Genomic DNA, 19,963 nt, shown 5'->3' with positions numbered 1-19,963 from the left:
TCTCAAATGCTCCTGCTCTTACACTAATATTTACGTCCATCCTCCTGGTTGGGATGGTTCATGGTGAAAAGGTAGAGAAAGCCCCGGCCACTAAGCCGACCAAAGCAAAATTTGAAAGAAAAGAATACGTGTCGCAGGTTTTGTCTGCCTGTTCACCATTTTGGACTTGTTCACGGCACCGTATATTTACGTCATTGACCCTGAAAGGGTTAAAGCAGTTTTTGCCGATCACAGCTCTGGTTGCATGGCTCCTCTGATAGGTGATATTGTGGCCATTTCTATTTGCACGATCGAGATGTTCTGCCGTTTAAAGAGCTAATGAATAATATCGACCCCGTGTGAGGATGCAGTCAATGGTTTGAAGAGCTGGCTTATAGTAGCAGAACACCGTCCATGCATGAGGAGGCCCCTCGGAGGAAAATCTAAGGGCCACCTGGATTGCAACAAGTTCACCGGTAATTGATGTTGACCTATGGTCTAGTTGAAAATGCCGAGCAATGATCATATTGTCACGCTGCGCGGCACAGCCGAAGGAAGAGAAAGTAGAGGGGTGCGCGAGGAGCTGGCCGCTGTTTGTTGGCCTTGGATGACCATTTTGTCCCTTGTTCTACGCTAACCATCTATCACCTTGTAAATAAACTCATCCCATCCATTACAATATGTAGAATGACGAATAGTGCGATGGAGTCATATCGCTTGACAGACCCATCATTATACACGTGCACAGCCAGGGTAAGTTCTTGAGGCCAATGGAAGGAACAGATGACTTTACAATTCTAGGGAACTGCAATGTAAAGAAAGGTTTATGCAGGACCCGCAGAGGTGTTCTTGGTGTGCAGGTGGGAGAGAATCTTGACGGTAGGACAATCTGATGGCGCGATATAGTTCCCAAGCTAAAGCTAACATTCAGTGTGATGGGACATTTCCAAGCTGCTGTACGAGTTCTTGTAAATGGAGACAAATTCTCTCAATTGACTTTCATATGTTCCCCATTTAGCTCAGAAGGCCTTCACTTCACTTTATTTCCTTAGAGACCCCACAAGGGGGTGTTACATAAGGGGTGGGTTGTACAGAGATGTTACTAATGCCACAGCTTGTTAACAAGACAGGTACATGGATACACTTTGAATAAATCGTGATGGACAAGTGATTGAAACAATGTTGTGGGGAAGGCCATTCCATTCTGAAGCTGCGCGGCAGAAAAACGATGCAGAAAACGTTGCGGTGCCAGAACGGGGTTGTTGTGGCGCCAGAATTCCTGAGGAGAGTGATGGGGAAAACAGCAATAGTAAAAATTTGGTGGATATGTGCCTAGTGTTTTTTAAGAGCTTGGAAGTTATTTCGTTCATACCAGTAGAAGATGACAACTTCATTTTTTCAATTAAGGACAGGATACCTGAGAAACTAATGCTTATGGGTGGCATTTAGGGTAAACCAACAGAAAGCAGCTCTGTTTCACAACGGTTAGGCTCCTTCGCAAAGACAGACGAAAAGGCTATATCAAATATATTAAATATGCCAGCCATACCTGGCATTTTCACCTTGGAATGTCTGGTCACATAGCTGCAGCAGGTACTGTTTCTAGTTGGAAAATTATTTCCAGCCAGTTATGGGGAGCCTCAGTAGAGAAAGTACTATTTATTTCATTTAATGAGCACAAGTAATTTCCCCTATGTTGTCCTTGGTGTCAGTGTTTGTTGGCTTCTTATGATATACGTATATTCATGTAAGTTAGTTCATTGACTGATTTGTACAAGTTCATTACACATTTCTGACGTGATTTTATATATCGAATTCTGCCTATAATAAACTATTTCGCGATCATCCAGCTGTTTCATGTATCGAGGTTCGACTGTAGTCGATGTTGACGATGTCCCTCTTCTGGAAAACTTGGCTGAGTTTGCTCAAGACCGTCCTGCCGTCCCTGTAGAAGCAGTCCACAGTGACCGTCACTTCCCGGATAGTCTGCCCCTCTCTGGCTTCCACCATGGCGGAAGAGACAAAGACTTGCATCACTGTGCCCTTTCTGCCCGAGAAGAGATAGACTGTAGGCTCCAGGGTGGGCGCAGCTGCAGTGGATTTCCCGCTCATGGCAGCCTGCAAAACATGTGTTTCCATTTTGGCGTACATGGAGCAGGAACAATAAAACAATATTAACCATGAAGAAAAACAATCAGTTTTAAACGACAGCTTTCTTTGCTTCTTTCTTCCACGCTGCAGATGCTTTCTTGCCAAGTAGAGAACTTGGGTCACTAGACATATGCCATGGGGTATGTTTCCCATTCTTTGCCGATCCCCCAGAATGGACATGCGTTACTGAGACGCAAGGGGCGCAGAAGCCTTAAATGTATTTACACATCTATCATATTCCTTCGTGCATAAAATCCTCACCAACACACACTTTGACATAAAGAGCTATCAGCTACAGGCACTGAGGCTGTGCGCGTGTCCCTCACTACAGCTACTTCGCCAACTCAAACAAGCTTTGCGACATTTAGATTCAAACAGTGGATTGGATCTGAAAATATTCTTTGAAGCCGGACATGTATGTTCACCTTTTCTCTGTAATGCTTTTTTATGTGGTCCCACCAGTCCGCCTCGCATCTGCGATGCTGCCATGCTGTGCTACCGAGGTTCACTGTTCTGCCGATCCATTGACACGGCAGGATGTGACGCGGCGCCACTAACATTCCTATCTTTCCGTTTCTGCGTGAACTTCAAGGCCATTCTCCTAGTTGCCATCCAATTAGTTTATTGTGGCGGTTTCATAGCTTCCCTGGCTCAGCCCCCCCCCCCCAGCCGTGATATATCTTCCAATGCGCAAATCAGAGTGCTTTTAAAATGAAGCTTTCTTTTTTGAAAATTTCCCCTCATGGCGCGTGGTTCAGAGCGTGCGTACATGGAAGGAGCATGGCAGAGAGGTAAGAAGATGCTAGAAACTCGTTTCCACCTTTGCACCGGTCGAATGTGCACAGTGCCTTCTGGAGCTCCCTGGGCGTCAATCGCCACATTAGCCTCTCCACAGCTTATCTGTGACTGCCCATAAAACCACTGCAGAAATTGCAGCGCTTACCTTTCTACTACACCCACATCCAGAGGGTGGCTAGAGAGAATGGTAGAGAGGAGGAAGAAAGTAGGCAGAGAATGGGTAGAACCGATGCAGTGGCGAAACGAGTGAACATCAGCCTTGCCGCTCTTCACTCGTAGTTCTCATACAAAGAGGAAGGGAGGGGGAGGGGATACAGAAAAGGTGACGTGAGAAGGCAAAGAAACGTTGCTACTCGAGATACGATAGCGGTTGGGAGGAAACTAGATAAACTTAAGTTCTAGGTACGGTGACATCACAACCCCCTCCAGACTGCCACTAGCCCTCCCATTGCTTTCACATTCAAGCTTTCCCTTGCATCCATGTCCTTCTTTTGGAGCCCACCTCCTGAATCTTTCTGTTCCGTGGGAAAGGAGAGGGGTTCGTCAGAAATATTCGGGAGAGGGTGGGTTGACTCTCTAAACCGTTTTTTGCCCACTCCCAGGTGACGTCATTACCTGTCCTATATCACTTACATTGCAGGTGGCAGGACCCGAGGGTAGTGATGGGCCAGTTACTGAAAAACAACATAAAAAAATGTTAGCAACTGCATGAGGACAGGCAAAGAGGTACGCTTCTTTGCGTGGACACCATATCCTCCGCAGACCAAAAGGCACCTGAGCTGTTTAACTGCTTTACAAGTTCAGTTCTTATTACCGACTGCTTTGTTACCCAACGAGAAAAACCCATATTTAAGTTTGACTACCCCAGTTAGATGCTGATGGCAGAATCTCCATTGAACACGGAGAAACTAACTGTCAATTCATGTTCTTGTCGTATAAAGCAGCTTTTCTCAAAGAATGATGAACACTTAACATCATGGCTTCTTCTCTTGTCAACTCTCGGTATTCAAAACATTCTGCAAGGGTGCTTTTTGTCATCTGTGCCTACGCAATGGTCTAGATCAAGTTAGTGGCAATCTTTAGGAAAGCTGACAGCAGAAATGAGCTTACGCCACTTCCATATAGTTCCACAAGCACCAGACATTATATCCTGGAAGAATATTCTACATAATCTCTTCCAAGAATTTTGAGAAGTATTAGAGACAATGTGCATTTCAAACTACAAGGGCTCTCACGAGGATATTCAAAATCGCGTCATTCGTATTATTCATAATCAATCCTACACTGTCTGTATGCTACTATACTATAGCCTTGTATCTTTATAATGAATTTACCAAGGATTCTGATTCTGAAAAGAATGTGGACCAGTCACTGACCTCTGGAGGTTAGCACCCCTTGGGGCTAGTCTTGTCCCAAACAAATAAATGCCATCTACCTTGCTTGGCTTTCTTTATTTAATGTTGTGTGCCTTTTACTTTCAGGTCACGAACGTCAAGCGCCTACTAACAAGTGGTAGCATGCTTGAAAGGATAGTGAGCGCAGGGTTTGACAAGAGTAAATGCATGTAAGATGGATGAGGATTATTGCTTGGGGACAAGATAAGTACCAGAGGATAGTGAATGGAATGATTTGCATTGATTCAGTTATTAAAGCGTAATATACAAAGGTGAAGGGGAGACACGAAGTAACAGGACTGTGTACTTAATATCAAGGGACATTTCTTTATATTGGAACAAGCATTTTATATTGATGGTATTGTTAGATGGTGGAATGATGGCGTGTCATTATGGCGAGTATGTGCAAGAAGAAGCTTCGTATCTCTATAAAACGCTTGTTCCAATACAGCATCAGTCGATAGCCAGCGTATAGTCCCTGTCACATCATATCTTCTCTTCATCTTTATATTTTGCACTGCAATAATTATAAAGCCCCAGAGAGCACACATTCTTTTTATGCACTGCTACAATATGTCACATTCAAAATATATGCCAAGTTCACCATCTTCCTTGTCAGCCAGTCCCTTTCCATGCTAATTTGCCAACGACCATTTGGAGCAACTGGGTCCTGGAGGCAGACTGCTACTTCCCGATTTCTGGACGTCGTCAAGGTTGCAGTTTCGAACACTGCTTGGCCCTTGTCCATTGCCCCGACACTGTGGTTCACCTTGCACAGCCATGCCCCGAATTAAAAAAATATACGTTGCAGCTAGCTGTTTTCGGTTGTGTGCAGTCAGCTATATGTAAAGATGCAACTTTATTCATTCCATTTAATTCATTCTATGCCTGTGCGTATGCTGTGCTAACCAATTGGACACTTTATTACAAAAAAGGGAAAGGGGGTCTGCAAAAAGGTGACAGCACACAAGAAAAGCCCCTATCCATGTTTTCAATAATCAGAGTTATGATATCTCGAGGTCGATTCGGCTTCCGAGAAAGAAGCTGAATTGTCATCGCAACATAATGACTCATTTTCAAACTGGGATGGAGTTATTTCACTCTTCCCGCTCGTTTCACTCAAATAAGTTCTGTCTCTCAGATTCACAGCTGACCTCCAGATTAAACACACACCAAACGTATTCACAGACAGATTTCGGTCAAAGATGTTTACATATATGAGAAAAGACAACAAAACGTTAGGCCTGTATTACAGCACCCACACCAGAGGAGCTGCCCCACATGCCACATACAACACAGCTAAAGCTGTCTGATGACTGCAGTTCATACAGACACGTCACCTGTGTGTACATGGCGTGAAGGACAAAGGTACAACCTGTGGAGGAAAGTCTAGGCATTTTCATGTCAGATGCTAACGACAGAAACGAAATGTGTTTGTTCGCTATGCTGCGTTCACACTTAGCAGGTAACACTGTGGCTGCCATGCAAGTAGCGCGGCTATAGTAATTTCACTCAGTGCGTTTTGCTAATTGCATTTTCATTTGTGACGCTTTCTATATAATAACCTACTTCACATCACAACTGCAAGATGTGGCCATAAGGTAATTAGTGCACCCTTGTGCTTCCAGCACGCCTCATACTATGTTTGGTTGCAAGCGTAAGCACAAACTGTGGGATGTAGCCACTGGTCACAGAAACATGCTACTTCGTATGTCCGGTGCTAAAGAGGTTCCGATCTTTGATGCCTCCCATGTCACATAGTGACACCATATTTTGCAACATAAAAGTATGAGGTCTAATGTTACATTGAATTAAGAGATACTGTACATTCTCTTTCGTATGTGATGCACAATTTCTTAGTCCCAAATAGAGCAGTAAAGTCACTCTAGCCTTCCTAGCGTTCACCTGCTATGTGTGAAATGTGCTCTGTTGTGCTTGGCATTCAGTCGTGGTTCGTGCAACTTGACTAGATTCACTTTGGATAACTTAAAATGGAGACAGAAATGCAGTTTGAATAAACCATTAAACCGTTCCTCAACTTACGCTAGTTCGCCATGTTTGCTCGGCGTTGCAGGGATGTCTTGCTGCGCTGTACTGGCCTTCAGCAGCAGGCCAAACTCTGAGGGACTTGTTTGGTGCATGGTTGAAGCCCTTTCTCCGTGCCACATGAGGCGGCAGCACACCTCCTTCCGCTGCTAACCGTACCGAACATGTAGTCAATACGAATGATGTAGTTTTCTCGGAGGATATTCTTTAAGTGACCTATGTGGGGCACATGGTTTCTACAGAATATGAACAACTGCACGTTTGCTGCATCCCATCCGGCTCCTGCATTTCGTACAATGTGCTGTTGTCGTTCACGGCCTTGAGTATTATCTTGCTCTGCAGGTAAACCATCACCGAATGGTCAACGTCAGCTGCGGAGCAGAACTTGGTATACTTGTTGAAGATGCCGAGCTCTCCCGCTTCTAGGTCATGAGTGCCGGTGGTCATTCGGTCATGGGGAGAGCGAGGGCGTTGTGAAACGCGCTTTCGCTCTGCTCGACTGGTGGGTGCTTGGGTCGTTCATCAGTCCACATTAGTGTCGCTACCCACATGTCGTGTTCCACTTCGACGGCATCTACAACGAAATGCAATTCTTCGTGGACAGCACTTTCCTTCATCAACTCACTGAATGACCTGATCTTCCTTCCGTTGCAGTACGCCACTGTGTCTGGCACTAGGACAATGACGTTGGGTTCAACAGCGGATACCAGACCCATACTTTTGGGTCAAGCAGAAGCTCAGCGATATTGTTGTTGAATAGAAAAGCCTCGTCTCTGCTGTCGTTGGCATGGGCAAGTTCGGTACTTTGCATTTTGTTGACGTTGGTGGCCCACCACTTGGCGTAGCTGGTCAGCTTTGGATTTCACTGGGCATCAAAGTGAACCTTGTCCCCAATGCTAAACAGGTCATTCAGGCTCTTTTTTGGCTGAAGCAGGGAGATTTCAATGTTATCAATAGACAAGTAGGTACACTCTTTGATGTCTTCACCAAATATTAGATATGTGTGGCTTGGATTGTGCCAGGAAATCGATTTTCGATGCCGTTGCTACCTTGTTGGTATGCTGCTTGCTTCGGTGCGGGGTTGCTCGTATGAGCCATTTTTCTCAGTAGTTCTATATGAGTGACCTGATACTTGGCACTCTGGCCTGGCTGACTTTTTACGGAATCTATTATGACTGCATCGCCTAGTTTGAGCCCCAATTTTGGTAGGTCATGGTGCCAATGTTTTCGAAGAACCTCTTGCCAAAACAAAAACAAAAAAAACACACTAGCTCGAAGTGGGTGTACCAAATCAACAAATCCATAAAGCATTAACAATTTCGAGACGGTGCCCGTGACATCGCAGAGCTCAATGGGTGCGTCAGTCGTCTTGAGGTGTTTCTTGTTAGCCGGATTGTGGCTCTTTGCTGCACTGTTTTTGGTAGATGCCCAAGGTTGTGCGGACATGTAAACTCTGTTGTCCGAGCCTACAACTATCGTGCAGCAAAAAGCCTTGCGACCAACCATATGGTTTCAGTTATTGCACCGAACTGGCTCCGGACTGATGCTGGAAATTGTGAAAGGATGCCTTGGAGCCATGGGGAGAGGCACACCTTTGTCGACTCTCACGACTTTGCGGTGCTCCAAGATGGTGCCCTGCAGTGTCATCATCTTGCGAGGACATAGCAGCTGGCAGAAGAAAAACGAGAACAACGTAAAAGCGGGAGCCAACGTTTCGACAAGTGGACTTATCCACTTGTCTCGTTGAAAAGTTGGCTCCCGCTTTTACCTTGTTCTTGTCGCCTTGCTCTTCCATCTCTTGCCTTCCCCGTTTCTTCCGCAGCTGGCAGGAGGTTTCAGGTGTGCACTGCAGCAGGAAGAATTCTTTACAATCATGCAACCAATGCTAACAATAAAGGTTATGCATACAGATGATCCAATACGAAGTACATTCTTTAAAAGTTTCATATCCTTCAGCTGTAGTTATCACAGTCAGAAGAATTTATTGAGTGGTTGGTGAGCCTTAAAGGGGCACTGCAAGAACTTGTCTCTGATTTCTTTATATTTACTTATTTACTTATTATTTGCTTTATTAGTAGTTAGTGTCCACAATCACAGTATATGAGGCCCAAATTTATCGGATTCACAAGGAATCATAAAGTATACAAAGCTTTATTGCGATTAATTTAAAGTGCAAACCAAACGAAACACTGCTTCTCGGCGTAAAGTGTGGTTACAAGGGTTCCTTCAAATACGAAATTGAGGGGGTATGGTCAGGTGATCTCACCTGTTCACAGGTGGGTGTGGAGATCAAAGCAGCAATTGATCATCTCATAAAAAGCTTCATTTGATAACAGAGAGGCTAAAAGAGAAGCTAATAGAGGAGTTAAGGTCGCGGTATGTTTTGAGAGAAGCAACAGCAGAAGCTGGACCAAGCTCCCAGTGTCAAATGTGGACAAGCGCAGAGTAAAAGCATAAAGAATGACACATACGCTGCTCATCCAGCTTTCGGGGACACGGTCACTGTGTGACTCGCAACAATTGTATACCAGGCTAACTGAAAAATGGGTCAGCAGTTTGTGACCCCCTTCCTCCCTTATTTTCGTGACCATGTAAAGGAACCCTTGTATGCCAGGAAGTCAAGCTACATTTCGTGACAGCTAGGATGAATAGTTGGACAGGATGGATGATGAAAGTCTCGTGTCAAATAAACTTGATAGACTGATTGATTGATCTTCTTCATGTGTCATTGTTCCTACACTAGTATTTCTTTTTCTGCTGCACTTGGCGCATGTTTTCATTTCAATTCATTTATTTTCACCTTAAAGGCCCGGCCGCATTACGTAAGGAAGGGCTTTAATCCTTGCGGCAATGTTTGAACTGGTTGCACCAGAAAAGAACATGGTAAATAATGATTTGTCGCATGCTGAAGGAAATCTAGCACCATACTGTTGCTACGTGGCCAGCAATTATCGAATAAAGCAATAAAATAGCAATGCTATTAAATTTAGAAAGGGAAACTATAGATACTCAAACAGCTTTTTCATTCATTTCTTTTTATCATTGCAAGTTTGAAAACAATTGAAAGCAAAATGCAGACCGTAGTAGTCCCGATTTATTGTATTGACAGAGGAGGACCAAAGGGGAAATGGAAATGCCGCAGACATTCCAACTTCCTCACTTTCCATGGACACCTCCAGTGTCTGGTGACTGCAGAAAAAAAAAAAAAAAAAACCCCAACCCAACCTGCAGCGCTAAGAAATAGGGAGAAAGGCAAGTTAAGATAGGTGGAATATTGTAAAAAAGGGCGGGAAATAACTACTGAGACGGTACAAAAACTAATAAAGTAATAAGAAATGAAAATGCCAAAGAAGTATGACTTATTGCCCGCTTGAAAAGAAGAAAGCAGAAAAAAATTATGCGTATGGTACTTTTCGCTGTGGCAATAGCATAATTCCAGTCCCTGAGCTGGATTACTCGAGGTGTACATTACTTGCATGAAACACTGAGATGCATAAGTGACTAATTAAACACCATCCCTAATTTAAGTTTTCAACTAATTACATTACGGTAAATTTCAATGGACGAATCGTAGCGAGCTTGCAAGGCATATCCGCAAGGAAATAATTCTGAGGATGGCACTGGTTTATGCGCCATCACACTGGCAGTAAAAACGCACTGTTTTCCCACTTACCTTTTAAAGAAATTGCCATTTATGCAGAGAAGCACAAAAATAAATGGGACGCCCATATGTTTCATTCCAGGTGGATACACTTTTCAAACTCTCTTGCTACAATTCGTAAATTGAAATACGGGTGTCTTGAATTAGATAAAAACCTAATTAGTGAACTTTTCTTCACTGATTATACATTTTGGTTACTCGTGCAAGTAATTTCTCTGAGCAGTCCAGCTCAAGGACTAGAAATTATATGTTATCTGCCACAGTTGATTAGTAAAAATTCTCTATAGAGCATAAAAAAGCATGTACCCGGTAGTCTGTACCGGGAAGTCAATGTACAGCATAAAACGTTGACAAGCATTCTATTTGCATAAAGTACCCTATTTGCTCCATGCTAAAGCACACTTTACTCAGAAAAATACATCCATTTAACACACAGCCATATTACACACATAGGGGAGTCGCAGAGAGGAGACATGAAATGATCATGCAGGGAAGAACCCGATGGGATATTAGACGAGATGACACTCGTAACCTTCTGCTATAAATTTGGGTACGTCTCAAGAAAGAGTACCAAAGGCTGACTGCAGGAAGTTAGAAGCTTTCACACGGGGAAACTATATCTACATAACTTCACAAACAAATACATTTGAACCAGGCACTTGCTATGATCCTAAAAGAATCCAATGGGGATTAGGTAAGATAATTTCATAGAAGTAATTCAAGTTCCAATTAGAGTTGCTCTACTATATAATGCATGCGTACATGCGTGTTTTTTTTCTTTCCGATTCGGAAGCAGCAAATGACCTACATACTGAAAAACCCCTTCGTCTGTCATGTGGGCAGGCGAGGGCACTAAAGCTTCGCCTTTAAGGGTGGAATGCGATAGCATTCAAAAATCCTTAACTGCTTGTCACACTTCCCGGCAACCACAGCTTTCGTGTGGATGCATCGAGGTGAGTGCCATATGGATGTTGTTGCAAGGAACCAAGCGGGCCACACCACACTATGAATGGTAGAAATGCTGGAAAAGGGGTTTGTGGTTGAGTTACCGTGCAACATAAATATATTTTCTGGTATATTCAAATTACAATCTAACGCTATCATGTCTGTAGCTGTGTTTAGGTCGTACTTTAGGATTTTTCTGACGCATTTTACTTTGAGGAATTCAATTATAATTCAGTAATACCTCTGTGCCACGTGGGGGGCCTGCGTGGTTGTGGTTCGGAATGTTTTGCGAAACAACGTCCGACGCCGATACCGGAATTTTTGCAACAAGGGGCCTTTAAGGCGATATTGTGTTCAAACAGTACCTAAATTTCCATTGACCAAGACACCACATCACGAGGGCGCCTCGGCAGAGCAGAACGGGCAGGGGACATCTGCTGCTGCATTAGCGCACCAGGTGTTGCGTGAGGGAAGAGGGCATCGCCGCGACGCCACGTCACCCTCGCTTTCGGAAGCATTTGTTATCGCGCAGGCTACCGCCTGCATTCCAACCACGGCATGGCCTAGGTAAATTTATAGGGCCAAATCAAAATGCACCAAGCCAAGCGTTCCCATTAGATTCTATGGCAGTCGGGTAATTAAGGTAGCATTACGTCACGCGTATCGAAGTGCATCGGCCTTGTGCAAGGTAGGAAGCATTGGCTAAGCGAATCAACGCGCTCGAGCGAGGAGTTCATAAGTCGAAGGAACGCTCAGCAGCGTTCAATTGGACATGAATGCTTTCGCATTCACATCTCTGTCATAAATATGCTTAGGTGTGCTTAAATGCCTCGATTTTTTTTTTTTTTACACCCCAGTGACATACAATGCACTTTCGAGCGCGTTAGAATTTCTCGATAGCAATGGCTCACGTTTGCGCAAAGGACCCAATGGAGACCGAGATATTGAATACCGATTGTGTTCGATCGCGATCCCGGCACAATCGCGAGCAGAAAGAAAATACAAGGAAAATATACTGAGACTTCATATTTGTTTTCTCGCATGCGCACGAAGGTCGGGCAAATACGAGAAAGAAGCTGTCCAGTTCGTGCTCAAAAGCGCGTACGCCATCTTTAGGAACGCGTTCCAGTGCCGTGCTATCCAAGTAATATTCGTTTTTTTTTTTTTTTTTTTTTTTTTCCGCCCAACGCGAGGACGATTTAGCTCCAGCAGCTAGTCGTCTTGGAATATGCCTTCCAAAACCCTTCGGAGGATTCATGCCACGTCCAAGGGCGACTAAAACGTTTCGCAGACATATTTTACGCCTTGACACCATTTGACACCACGAAATCGCACATTCTCCAGATTATATTTAAACGGTGCGACTGTGTGACCAACCGTGTGTGACTGTGTGACCAACCGGGAAGTGCGATTTCCGTCGCAAACGACGGAAATCGCACTTCCGGTGCGACGAAAATTGCATCAAAAGACGATCACCATGGACCATACTTCAGCGTGGCATCGGTGATCGATCACGGAAGGAACATAGTCAAATCTCACTGCTTCTACTTTTGCGGTAATAGCAGAAGTTCCTAGATGAATTTTAACGCAGAGAGCTGCACCACTCTAAGTACAAGAGTCGTGTGAAATAAAAGATCAGCTTACCAAGAAATGACAGCTCATCGGCGGTGCACACAGCTCTGAAATACGGTTCGAACACTACGCCGATTGCAGCACGGAATGCGTGGGCCCTGGCTCAGACCGTAGCGGGTGCGTCTGTGCGCGTGCATGTGGCAAAGCGACGATGCTGATTGGTTCTTTGCTGCTCGTACAGGTTGCGGTTTCAAAACCTAAGCCTTTTCGTTTTACCAATAGGCGTCGGTTTTCCAAGAGGAGACTATGTCCTCAGGCGGAAACTGCAGACAAATACGTAGATACTTACACGTGCCTACACTTTTAAAAAAGTTTGTCCCACAGCGATAATTCTCATCTGCGTTGCTTGCGTTTGCTTTCTTGAAAAATACTGCGCTCGCTACTTTCCTGTCGAGAATGCTATGTCACGATGATAACGACGCGCTAAACTTCAACAAACACGAACAAAGTACAAATTGCAAAGGCACTGCGGAGAGCCATGTATCTGGAAAGAGCTTCAATTTTGATTCTCTCTGGCCATGGGATTCTAGGCCCATGGGAGCTCTGGCAGCTTCCATGGCCCGCTGGATGGCCCGCTGGACGGCCCTGGGTTGGTCTTTGAGGGCAGTACTGAGCAACGTAGTCTAGTTACTAGCGCGTTCGGTTCGAGGCTGCATCCCCGTCTGGAACCTCCACCTCTCACCACATTGTTTGCACTCCCATGACACGTGTTTCAGGGTTGCTTCACAAAACTTACATTGGTTTGACGAATAAAGCTCTGGGTAATGATCTTGAATGTGTTTTGCAACAAGCCCAAAATTTTATGTATTTGCAGCTCTAATCCTCTTGAACCTGTTTCGTAGTCACCAGTTCCTTTGAGATGCAGTGGAATGAAAAACACTCTGTCCCCTTCAGCTGAAATCTGTCATGCTCAATTTTGTTATCCTTTCTCCATTGGTAATTGATGTGTTATTCTAGCAGACCGTCAGTTATCTGCTTTTCGTATTATTTGACCTGTCAGACACGATTTCATCCTTTTGAACATTTGCATGAGCCCGATAAGCTATAGCATTGGCACAACACAGTGGTTACCCATTTTCAAAGGTAAAAGTAGAGGCTGGTGTTCATCATGACTTGACGGTGTCTGTCATGGGGAGCAAGTGAGAGGTGGCTACTATAGATGCTACGGCTGTTTCAGTGCATCACTAAAATGTGCTGCTGCCATATGTTCAAGGGATTCCAAGGAATTTGAACATTTAAATGACAATTAACACAAATGCTATATAACAATGCCTCTTCTCACCCAGTCTATATGTGGCTACACTTGAGTAAATGGTGCATGCACTCCCACATTAAAGCGCCCCAATGCACAGTCATGTCAGACACAATTAGGCTTCAGTCCTTTGGCACAAGCTGCACACTTGTGCCTTGAGATAAGTGCTAAATGTTACCCTGCCACGAAACCATACCACGAGAAGCGTATTCCTGTGCATTACTGTGCTCAGTGTATTTTCACCTCCATATGTACCACCTTAGTAAATGATAAACATACTTCTTATATAGATATTACTGTTAAGCACACAAAGCTTTATCAATAATCCTGTATATTCAGTCCACCCAATTTTTTTTCCATACGAATTTCATGGTCCCCTGTAACCATTCGGCCAAGAGATATAAACATACTCATGCACAGTGTCACAAAGATGATTGCTATATAATGACAAACTTGTTTTTCCTTGCCAGGCTAGTGAACAGTATTTCAGCCTGGCGACTATTAATTCATTCTAAAGCCTGCCCTTAAACTTTCCTGGTTGAAATTTCAATAATTTGTTGTAGATTATCTCCAGTGTTAGTGAACAAGACATCATTTGTAAGCTGCAGGTTTAAAATTATAGGGCTGATTGCTCCTTACACCTATTCCTCCAAACCTAGCAACATGAATACTCCTGCAAGCATCCAGTGACAGTAACAAATATGAGAGAGATTCCCTTACACTCTTATTAAATCCATGTTTTCTGTATTTCTTGGGAAGACTTCTGGGGGCTGTGGAATGTGCAGATATTACTTAAGATACTGAATGGTCATAGGCACGCTGGCATAAACCTCTGCCTTCCAATAAAGAGGTTCTCTCTCTCACCTAATTTACTCAAGCGTGCTTCTACTTCTTGACCCACTGCCTTGATGGCTGCAGTTTTCCCTAGTGAACCAAATGTTTTTTCACTATCTCAAGTCTTACAGTGTATTTGGTTATATTCTTTGGAGTTCTGAAATACCTTATTTCTTTATCTTTAACTATATTATATGTAGATCCATTGCCTCCTTTACTAGATGCCTGCCGCATGAGCAGAAAACCAGCTGCCAAACCCTTTCCCTTTTTTCCTCTTCACTAGTGTCGCTCGTGAGTGCCACATGCGGCTGGCAAAACCACTGGGCATAATTACCTCGCATGGCTTCCGAAATCTACATCAGGCATGTGCACCAATATTGAAGGCCATTAACCTTAATCATGGCTCAGCATACGTTTACAGGCATTACAAGCGACAGGTATTCTAGAGCCAGACAACCAGCATTTAAAAAGCGCACCCAAAGGATTGTGCCGACTGTGGTTTCGAGAAAGCACTAGAAAAAAAAACAGAAGCTATGCTTCTGTTTTTCCTTTAGTGCTTTCTCAATTTGTAAAAATTGATAAACTTAATTGTATGTGACAAATTTTTTTCCATTTTACTAGTTTTGACACTTCAGTCAGTTTAGTGTGATTACTGGTGTTCGAGATTCGTACTGTCATTTCTGAGCTCCTCTAGCTGTTGATTGGGAGAACTTGCCCGTTCCTTGACTTGGTGCCTTACCCCCAACTTCAACAGCAGCCTCTGAAATTTTTTTCGTGAAGCCTCGTATTTGTTTTACGGGCACTGGCCAGATTTTGCTTGTTTTCTTAGCTCCTACCACGTTGGCCTGTTTTCATATTTTTCCCTTCGTTCTACAAATCGGGGACAACTGTATACCTACTTACGATCACAGCCCTTTACACAATTCCACACCTCTGCATCCTGCGAAATGTTGGGTTTAGTAATATAAAGATGCAGTATATTCCAGGTTGTTTTCTCATTGTAGCCGTTTCTTCATGTGAATGCACTTCCTTCTTGAACGTATGTTCTGGCTTCAATCTAGTGCAAATCAATACACAGACAAACTGATGCACTTTGTCAAAAGCTACCGTGCTTGACCTTGTTTTGACCCCCTGCTCTGGGTCTAGTTATACTGCTAAACTTGCTTCCACGTCTAAAAATGAGCTAGCATCATAAATTTTACTCTTACAGGAAGCACTTCTCGCTGAACCCCTCAGCAGAAATTAATTATTAGAGAATATAGAAAGGCAGCATTTGCCTCCATCGATTGCAAACTCGAGTTGCTTCTGTCAAAACTTCATGCCAACTTTTTTTCTTACACTCTATGTAGGCTAGTTGGGCTCTCTTCAAAGACGAAGTTACTAATCTCATTAACAAATAGTACATCCCAATTTGTTGCCCACACTGATTAAGTTGGTTTAACACAACGTTAAACCATCTTTTTAGTAAATAGAAGCATTTGTTCTCTAGATTCAAGGCTGGCAACAACTTGAATGTTGGGTCAGCTTAGTGGCATGCTGCCTCTCTCTTTGGAAGTGCAAGAAAGGAAGCAAAGCATGTCTTTCTTCATATATATAGCAAACACCCCTCCTACTGGAAACTGACCATAATATACTTTGGAGTGTCCTTGGCGGTGACAAAGCAATGTCCATATCATGTACTGAACTATGACAACAAGGACATCTTTCCAACCTAATAATGTTGTATGAATTTAATGATGTATTTTCCAAGTCCATTGTGCAGACTGCTTCTACAGCAATGTCCCATGGATTTCTATGGATCCTGTATTAATTGATCCCCTTGGCATGATGGATATTATTAGGAACGTGAAGGTATCTTCATTGTGAAGCGCTTAATTATGATAAAATTGGAAATGTATTCAGCACTTTCCCAACTGAACTTCTTTCTCAATCACCTGCTTCTGGCTGCATACCAGCAGAATGGAAGCTGGGCAAGGTGGTATGTGCCATTGTTTAAGTCCAAAATTCACACTACCGCACAATTACACGCACATATCACTGACCAACATCGCTTGCAAGTTGTTTGAATATGTTACCTACTCACAATTGGTAAATTTTTGGAAAGCAATCCTTTTTTCAGGCTTCATCAACATGGTTACTGCAACATTTTGTCATGTGACAAACAACTTGAGTACCTACTTCTTTAACTCGCAATCTCTTTTCTCTTGTTAACAATGGACTTTACAACCATTCCACATTTCTAGAACTCCGTAAAGCATTTTATTTCATTGTGCACCCACATCTTTGCTTGGAATTACAAAAAGTATACATAAACACTAGCATATTATTGCCTCGACAGATAACATTTTGTCTAACACAAGACACTATGCATCAACCAATAACTGTCATTCTTTACTCATTACATTTGTATCTGGTGTTCCGCAATGGCCTGTAGTCGGTCCTCGACTATTTTATATTTATATACAAATTACTTGCCTCACGTCATCCCATCATCTATTAGACTGTTTGCTGATGACTGTGTAACTTGCACTGCGGTTTCTTCTAGTGTTGACAAAAAACAGCTTCTAAATGAACTTGCTACGATAATGAGCTGGTAAAACATACAGCAAATGAAACTGTGTACTAAAGAATGTAAATTAACAAATGTGGGTATCGAGAAATGCTAAGCAAAGTAATGACTGTCACTACTGTAATGAAAGCTATCTTCTATAACAAGTTGAACCACATATATGTTTTTCAGTCCACATAACTAGTAACCTCTCCTGGGAGATGCATGTTAATAACATTGTCACTAATACTAACTGTATGCTTAAACATTTAGGGCGAAATTTGTCAAGGGTATCTTCATCTTAAATTACCCCTTTTCGGAACCCTTTTTTGTTTGTAGTTGGAATGTACCTGTTTGGTACGGGACCACAGTCATGATTTTCTCATTACTTCTTGTAGCCTGTTGTCACAATTTCAGTTTCAGTTCAATTTATTGTCCTTAAAGACCCCCAGAGGGGGTATTACATAAGGGGTGGGTTTAACATAAGTTCCACATTTGGTACACTTCATTAGTTATATTCAAAGTGATCAATCACACGCTGTAGGAATAAAGACAGGCAAGTGATGCTAACAATGTCAGCAGGAAGGCCGTTCCAGTCTTTAGCTGCTTGAGAAATGATTGAGGTGGAAAAATGAGTGGTTCGGGCACGCGGGCGTGCGACTTGCTGCAGATGACTGGTGCGGTGAGAGATGCGTGCCGCAGGAATGATGTATGGTGCATGACGGTGGGTACTGAAAAAGAACTTGTGATAGAGCTGAAGACTAGCAATGCGTCGGCGATTAGATAGTAGTGTTAGTCCGGATTGTGTTTTAAGTGCGGAAATACTGACATCATATGAATATTGTGAGTGAATGAACGTAGTAGCGCGGTTCTGAAGAGATTCAAGTGAGGTGATAAGATATGTTTGGTGCGGGCTCCAGATGGCAGATGCATATTCAAGTTTTGCCTGAACAAGGGACTTGTAGGCAAGCAGTTTTACGTTTTGAGGTGCCTGGCGGAGATTACGTTTTAAAAAACCTAGTGTTTTATTAGCATATGATATGATGTTAGAAATATGTTTATGCCAAGACAGATCATTGCATACAGTGACACCTAGGTATTTATAGGACTCAACTAGTTCGAGAGGCATGCTTCTAATTTGGTAGGGAAATACCAGGGGATATCTGCTACGAGTGAAAAACATAACTTTAAATTTTTGTACATTAAGTTTCATTAACCAATCGTCACACCATGTTAGTATGTTGGCGAGGTCTTTCTGCAGGGCTGTTTGATTGCAGGTTACGTACAGTGCGATAAATGACACAATCATCGGCGAACATTCGGATATTACAGGACACATGTGAAGGTAAGTCAATAATATTCATTAAAAATAATAGATGGCCAAGAACCGATCCTTGAGGGACGCCTGATGTTACTGGCACACGGTTAGATAGGTGATTATTTATAATAACAGATTGGGAGCGGTTGCTAAGAAATTCAATGATCCAATTCAAAACGTCAGGATGCAAATTAAGTCTTGTAAGTTTCAATATTAGATGTTGATGAGGAACTTTATCAAATGCCTTAGAGAAATCCAGGAAAATTGCGTCAGTCTGTATGTTACTGTCAAGGTTAGTGTGAACATCATGCAGGAAAATGGCCAGCTGTGTTTCACAGGAGAAACCTTTGCGGAATCCGTGCTGGGCGGGATGGAAAAAGTGATTAAAGTCAAGAAAATTCATGATAAGAGAGTAGATGACATGTTCCATGATTTTGCAGGGGACGCTTGTTAGGGAGATGGGGCGGTTGTTAAGAGGCGAGTTTCTGTTACCTGATTTGTGGACTGGAACGACCATCCCATTTTTCCAGTCATCTGGAATGAAACCTGAAGACAGAGACTGGGCAAATATCAAAGACAAATATGCTGCAGAAATAAGCTTGGTGTTTTTAAATATTTTGAGTTAATCTCGTCCATGCCGGAAGATGATGAACACTTGATTTTGTCAATGATAGCACAAATACCGTCTACATTGAAAGCAATGGCTAGCATTGACGAGTTTATACTAAGCAATGACGAAACGGGAGGTGCATTAGATTCGTTTGTGAACACAGAAGGAAAGGCCGAATTAAACACGTCGGCGCAATCGGAATCATTAATTTCGTTCGATTCGTTAGTTATCTGAATAGTGTGCGTTTCGCTATTGTTTATAACTCTCCAAAATTGCCTCTGGTTATTGATTAATAGGTTTGGTAGATTATTGTGATAAAAGGAGTGTTTAGCGTGACGCAGTGCGTCAACGTAGCTCTGTTCGGCTTCATAATATTTATCCCATGCGCATGGGCGTCCTCTCTGTTTTGCGGCGCAATACAGACGCTTTTTTTGTTTTCTAGGCGTTTTAAAGCCTTTGTGAACCATAGTTTTTGCTGATAAGAATGAAAGGTGACTTTAGGAATAAATTTATTTGCAAGATCACTTAGTTTGTTTTTGAAGCGCGTCCAATTGCTGTTAATGGAATGGTCTTGGAAAGTTGATTCGTATACAGGAAAGAATGTATTCATAGCTTCAGTTATAGCTTCATAATTTCCTTTGTCGTATAGACATATTGTTTTCTTAAAGGTATCTCGTGTCAACAAATTGAACGAAAAAGTGGCATGGATGACTTTGTGATCACTGATCTCAGGCAAATAAGAAATGGATGAAAGGCTGTCAGGGTGGTCGGTTAGTATGAGATCGAGGACGTTAG

General features: G+C 42.9%; 1 long non-coding RNA gene across 3 annotated transcripts; it reads right to left on the bottom strand.

Annotated features, from left to right (window-relative positions):
* Positions 1–1,761: 1,761 nt before the first annotated feature.
* On the bottom strand, positions 1,762–13,381 carry LOC126547460 (uncharacterized). Of its 3 annotated transcripts, XR_008609076.1 has the most exons (5): positions 12,619–13,381; positions 11,340–11,514; positions 6,366–8,214; positions 3,562–3,602; positions 1,762–2,097 (listed from the first exon to the last, which is right to left on the bottom strand). It is a non-coding gene; the product is annotated as an uncharacterized lncRNA (long non-coding RNA). The 3 variants fall into 3 exon arrangements; XR_011895366.1 differs by lacking the exon at positions 11,340–11,514 and having other exon boundaries at positions 12,619–13,373; XR_008609075.2 differs by lacking the exon at positions 12,619–13,381 and having other exon boundaries at positions 11,340–12,382.
* Positions 13,382–19,963: the final 6,582 nt, after the last annotated feature.

The sequence above is a fragment of the Dermacentor andersoni genome, chromosome 1, assembly GCF_023375885.2.
Source record: "Dermacentor andersoni chromosome 1, qqDerAnde1_hic_scaffold, whole genome shotgun sequence".
Taxonomy (NCBI): Eukaryota; Metazoa; Arthropoda; class Arachnida; order Ixodida; family Ixodidae; genus Dermacentor; species Dermacentor andersoni.
This window is presented reverse-complemented; position numbering and strand designations above follow the sequence as displayed.